This window comes from Eleutherodactylus coqui, chromosome 8 (assembly GCF_035609145.1).
Source record: "Eleutherodactylus coqui strain aEleCoq1 chromosome 8, aEleCoq1.hap1, whole genome shotgun sequence".
Lineage (NCBI taxonomy): Eukaryota > Metazoa > Chordata > Amphibia > Anura > Eleutherodactylidae > Eleutherodactylus > Eleutherodactylus coqui.
In genome coordinates, this window is record NC_089844.1 from 188,356,778 (window position 1) to 188,363,104 (window position 6,327).

The 6,327-nt window shown below is 52.7% G+C and overlaps 1 pseudogene; it reads left to right on the plus strand.

Annotated features, from left to right (window-relative positions):
- The first annotated feature begins 4,690 nt into the window (after window positions 1–4,690).
- Window positions 4,691–4,818, plus strand: LOC136578160 (U2 spliceosomal RNA; annotated as a pseudogene).
- Window positions 4,819–6,327: the final 1,509 nt, after the last annotated feature.

The window sequence follows — 6,327 nt, forward strand, 5'->3', positions numbered from 1 at the left end:
CCCCCAGTAATAAGCAGGTTCCCCCCAGTAATAAGCAGCCCCCCCCAGTAATAGGCAGCCCCTTCCCCTGTAATAAGTACCCCCCCCCCAGTAATAAGCAGCCCCCCCAGTAAGCAACCCCTCCAGTAATAAGCAGGTCCCCCCCCAGTAATAACCAGCCCCCACAGTAATAAGCAACCCCATTCCCCTGTAATAAGAACACCCCCCCCCCCAGTAATAAGCAGGTTCCCCCCAGTAATAAGCAGCCCCCCCCAGTAATAGGCAGCCCCTTCCCCTGTAATAAGTAGCCCCCCCCAGTAATAAGCAGCCCCCCCAGTAAGCAACCCCTCCAGTAATAAGCAGGTCCCCCCCCAGTAATAGGCAGCCCCCCAGTAATAGGCAGCCCCTTCCCCTGTAATAAGTAGCCCCCCTCCCCCCCAGTAATAACCAGCCCCCCCCCAGTAATAAGCAGCCCCTTCCCCTGTAATAAGTAGCCCTCCCCCCAGTAATAAGCACACCCCCTCCCCCCTCCCCAGTAATAAGCAGGTCCCCCCTGTAATAAGCAGGTCCCCCAGTAGTAAGTAGCCCCCCCAGTAATAGGCAGCCCCTTCCCCTGTAATAAGTAGCCCCCACCCCCCAGTAATAGGCAGCCCCTTCCCCTGTAATAAGTAGCCCCCAGTAATAACCAGCCCTCCCAGTAATTGGCAGCCCCTTCCCCTGTAATAAGTAGCCCCCCAACCCATATACTTACCTCCTCCCTGCTGTCGCTCTCTGTCTGCTTGCCCTGACGTCAGCCCGGAACACTTCCTCCCCGAGTCCTCTCCTGCGGAACTAATGAGCAGGGGACTCGGGGAAGAGTATCCTGGCTGCACAGACGTCAGTGTGCGCCGGGATCAGCGCGATTACCAGCGGGGAGCTGCGGCGCCCTCGCTGGTAATCGCTTCGGTGGTCAGCGGCGTCGGCACGCCGCGGGCCACATAGCACAAGGCAGCGGGCCGGATTCGGCCCGCGGGCCTTGTGTTTAGAGTAAAAGTTCCCGGCGGTGCCGCGGACCGGCGCTAAGCACCCAACGGCCCGGCCCCGGGCCGCGGCCCGGCGGTTGGGGACCCCTGCTCTAGATCATACAAACTTCTAGGCTGTGGGAGTTGCCGTCCTAAATGCGCAGACCGGTGCCAGCGGCCGGCGAGTGACGTTTCTGTGCGGGGCTCTGCGAACCCCGCACAGAAATAGAGCATGCCGCGGTTTGTTTTCCATGTGTGATTTCGCGCGGACAAACCGCGGCCGTCTGCCTAGGATTGCGTTTTCTAACGCAATCCTATGGCAGCTTCCATGGGTGGAAATTCTGCGGGAAATCCGGCAGTGGAATTTCCGCCCGTGTGCACGGGGCCTAAGGCTGCTCTAAGACGTGCGTTCAGAAAACACAGCTTAAAATCGTGGGTTTTTTACCTCAATTTTGAGCAGCACTTTTGAACGCATGGTAAAGCGGTTTTAATGCACCCCACAATTGTGATGAGTGGGGAGGTGTGCAGCAGGCTTCTGGCTTAGTCTGCGAGGGGCCTATGATGTGGATTATAAGCGGTGTCCTATCTCCTTAAGGTGAGCACCCAAAAAGTGTGTGGAGACACCTAGGGTGTAAGTGAGTCAGGGAATGGTGTGGTCTCTCCATCTTTCTTATATACATTCCTATGTGGGGTTACACGAGGTGTGTGGTGATGGTACGGTTATATAAGGGGAGTGTGGTGGTGTTATGGTTACGCGAGAGAAGTGGGTTTTCATGAGGGAAATGTGGCGACGGTGGGGTTACATGCAGGGAGTGTGGTGACGGTACGGTTACATGCAGGGAGTGTGGAGACGGTGGGGTTACATGCAGAGAGTGTGGTGACGGTGGGGTTACATGCAGGGAGTGTGGTGACGGTGGGGTTACATGCAGGGAGTGTGGTGACGGAGGGGTTACATGCAGGGAGTGTGGTGACGGAGGGGGTTACATGAGGGGAGAGTGGTGACGGCGCGGTTACGTGCGGGGAGAGTGGTGACGGCGCGGTTACGTGCGGGGAGAGTGGTGACGGCGCGGTTACGTGCGGGGAGAGTGGTGACGGCGCGGTTACGTGCGGGGAGAGTGGTGACGGCGCGGTTACGTGCGGGGAGAGTGGTGACGGCGCGGTTACGTGCGGGGAGAGTGGTGACGGCGCGGTTACGTGCGGGGAGAGTGGTGACGGCGCGGTTACGTGCGGGGAGAGTGGTGACGGCGCGGTTACGTGCGGGGAGAGTGGTGACGGCGCGGTTACGTGCGGGGAGAGTGGTGACGGCGCGGTTACGTGCGGGGAGAGTGGTGACGGCGCGGTTACGTGCGGGGAGAGTGGTGACGGCGCGGTTACGTGCGGGGAGAGTGGTGACGGCGCGGTTACGTGCGGGGAGAGTGGTGACGGCGCGGTTACGTGCGGGGAGAGTGGTGACGGCGCGGTTACGTGCGGGGAGTGCGGTGGCGGCGCGGTTACGTGCGGGGAGTGCGGTGACGGCGCGGTTACGTGCGGGGAGTGCGGTGGCGGCGCGGTTACGTGCGGGAAGTGCGGTGGCGGCGCGGTTACGTGCGGGGAGTGCGGTGGCAGCGCGGTTACGTGCAGGGAGTGTGGTGGCGGCACGGTAACATGAGGTAATTGTGGTGACGGTGCTGTTATGTGCGGAGAGTGTGGAGGCGGAATGGTTACATGAGGAAGGTGTGGTGATGGTACGGTTACATGCTGGGAGTGTGGTGGCGGTACGGTTATATAAGGGCGGTGTGGTGATGGTGGGGTTACATGCGGGGAGTGTGGTGACGGTGTGGTTACATGCTGGGGAGTGTGGTTACGGTGCGTTTACATGCTGGGGAGTGTGGAGGCGGCGGTTACATGCGGGGAGTGTGGAGGCGGTACGGCTGCACAAGGGGAGTGTGGTGGGGATGCTGATTTTCGCACATGTGATGGAACCCCTAACAATAATCTGTGCCATTTCCATAAATGTCATAGAAGGCAATGAAAATGAAGTGAACAGTTTAGCATACAGTAATGCCCCTTTCACACGGGTCAAAAATCTCACTTACCCAAAGGAAGCAGCTGGTGACATCACCAGCTTATTCACACTCAGGAGGCTCTATTAGACTACATAAATAGGTACGCAGCATGTTCTACTTTAGGGCTCATGCGATGTACTGCCGTGTGACACGTGGTGAATCAGTATATCAGTGAGTATATGGCCGCTCTCTGTGATTTTTTTTTTTTTTTTTTGTTGTCTGACTTTTATTGATCCTTTCACATTAGCATGTAAACACTGTGTGTAGATCCAAGCGAGGAAAAGATGGCAGCTTGCTCTATTTCTCCACATACCACGCAGTGTGAGCCCTATACTTTTGTATGGGCAGCGTATATACAGCACTGTCCATACGCAATACATATGCAACCCCCACGATGAAACAGAGCTGGGAATTAGAAGAAAAAAGACAGTCACACATCGCATGATCGTGTACGTGAGATACGTAGTCATGCGCAGTACACTCGCTGCCATACGCAGTCTCTGCCGACAGAGTCGGCATCACATAGACTGTTAGTACACTACGGGACACCCGCATTGTTTTATGCATATAGTCGCTTATAAATTATATTGGACAATGTTAATTTTTGATTATACAAGGTATTACTTTTATTTGCTGAGATTGAAATACCCTTCTAAGCCTTCAGTCACAGATCTTGTATGTCCAGGTCATTCAGACGGAGCTCCCGGACACAACAATAAGCTTTCATTAGTCAAATGGAGACAAAAAAAAGTCTCTATTTAACTAGGTTTCCATTAGTTTCTGGCCAGATAGAGCCGTGTAGTCGACTAAGTTATTCTGTCCGGCAGAAATGTGGGAAACCAACAGAAATCTGCTGAAATGGAGATCAAAATGTGCAGCTTTGGTCTCAGTTTTAGTAATGGCAGCCTAGGGTTTTGTTCAAGGTCGCCAACGAAACCCATTTGAGAATTTAAACAGAACCCAGAGAAATATGCAAATGGGCGTACCTGCAAAACATAGGACATGCATACACGCATAGGTGCTCTGTGTATAAATATTCCCTATGGGGAGTCCCCTTGTCACTGAACGGGGAGTAAAGAATCCGCTGTTACAGAGGATTGCATATCACATCTTGTATCCAATATAGAGGCGGTACAACAGGGCACTGGAGCCTCCATGCCCACCCGTATCACATCTTGTATCCAAGCTAGAGGCGGTATGACAGGGTACCAGAGCCTTCATGCCTGCCTGTATCACATCTTGTATCCAAGCTAAAGGTGGTACAGAAGGGAACTTGAGCCTCTGTGCCTGTCTGTATCACATCTTGTATCCATTTGTTCGGCGGATGCATTATTTTGCAGTTGAACACGCTTGCTCGTAATGCCTTTTGCTTTTGTGCTTGAAATGGAAGCGACTGCCAAGGCTAAAGCCCGTGTATATTCCATAGACTATAGCTATCTCCAGGACAGGAGGACAGCTGTACAGCCTACTGGGTGCAGAGGGGTTCTTGTGCAGCCTTCCTCGCACACCGCCTACGTCGCGGAGAGTGCGCAGCGTTCCTTCGTGTCATTTGGACGAGACCCTTTTGGACGTGTAAAGGCGTTGGGCGGGGCTATGCAAAGGTCTTCCGGCTCCCTCAGTGCATTGTGGGTGTGCCCGGAGTGCTGCCTGAGCGTGTTGCATCTGATACGTTCCCTATCTGAGGATCATATATTAAATGGATTTTTAGAACAGGGAGCTGGAAAAAGTGCTTGCTCTGTCCACTTCGCACATTGAGCTGGTATTGCAGTACCTCCAGTACTGGTGCACCCCCTTTCCTACAGCAGTTTCCAAAAGCAGAAAAAAAAACTGACGAGCAAGAGGTGCAGCGCAGCTGCGGCTGCTAACAACCAAGCATTTAGATTTAGGCCTCATGTCCACGTGATACATGGCAGAAGTATCGCATGATACTTGTGCGACGGCTCGTTTTTTTTGCGTGATGTCCTGTAGTTTTTATTTGTACCATTTTGGAGTTTATAAGACTTTATCACTTTTTATTATAACTTTTTTTGGAGATAGGAATCGGTTACGTGCACACTTCCCATAGACTTGTACAGGGACCCTTGGTGCGCAAATGTGCACAAAAATAGAGCATGTTGGGGTTTTGCACGCATGCGAAATGTGTGAGTAAAGAGAATTCTGAAGGCATCCATTGAAACAAATATATGTTTGTGTGAAGCGGCCCTTACTGTACTTTTGTTAGCACGAATCAAGCACATTTGCAAGCGCAAAAAAACACGCAACCATGCCGCCATTTATTGAAATGGGCAATTAGTGTAATTAGAATAATACATGTTTTTCCCCTGCAGAAATGCACGAGAAAATAAAGGGGACTGCTTTTTTTTTTTTAACAAAATGCGCATGCAAAATACACTTATGTGAAGGAACTCGCTGCAATCAGCGGGTTCTACTGACGTGTATTTAGCATGTATATTTTTCATGCGTAATATGCTGCGCAAATACATCTGTATTACATGTCTTCTCCCCGCAGTGCTGGGAAGCTTTTCAGCTTAAAATCCCCGCTGCTGAAAGGGCTGCGTCTGATCGGCTGAGTGCTCAGCCAATCACAGGCAGTGCTCAGCCATTAATTGAATGACAGCCGAGCGCTGCCTGTGATTTTTTTCACACCTAAATCTAGCTCTATTTGTGCCTCCCGGGGACAGCGTACAGAATGTGAGCGCAAAACAGACAGCGGCATGCACCGTCTTGGTGCGTATTACACACATACTCTCCGTGTGAGGTGCTCCCAGCTTGTGGGGATCCGGGGTCCACTGCAATGCCCTGCCGTCACACCTGCAGTAATTTTAGGGGAAGGGCTTTAAATCTAAGCCCTTCCCTGAAAATCATCCCTAGCTGTAGTAAAAAGTAAAATATATACTGGCCTGTCTTCTCCCCGCACTGCTGGGAAGCTTTTCAGCTTAAAATCCCCGCTGCTGAAAGGGCTGCGTCTGATCGGCTGAGTGCTCAGCCAATCACAGGCAGTGCTCAGCCATTAATTGATTGACAGCCGAGCGCTGCCTGTGATTGGTCACAGAGCGGAGCCAATCACAGGCAGCGCTCAGCCGTTCATTGAACAACAGCTGAGCGATTCCTATGATTGGTCACAGTGCTCAGTGAATCACAGGCAGCGCTCAGCCCCAGTAACCCCCCCCCCCCCTTCCCCCCCCCCGAGCCTTAGCTTGTGAGTTTTTTGACTTGCAAGCAGGCTCGTATCCCGAATTTTTGCTCGGAAACTCTCCAGCCAAGGCACTTGTAACTCGGGGTACCACTGTATAGGTAAATAT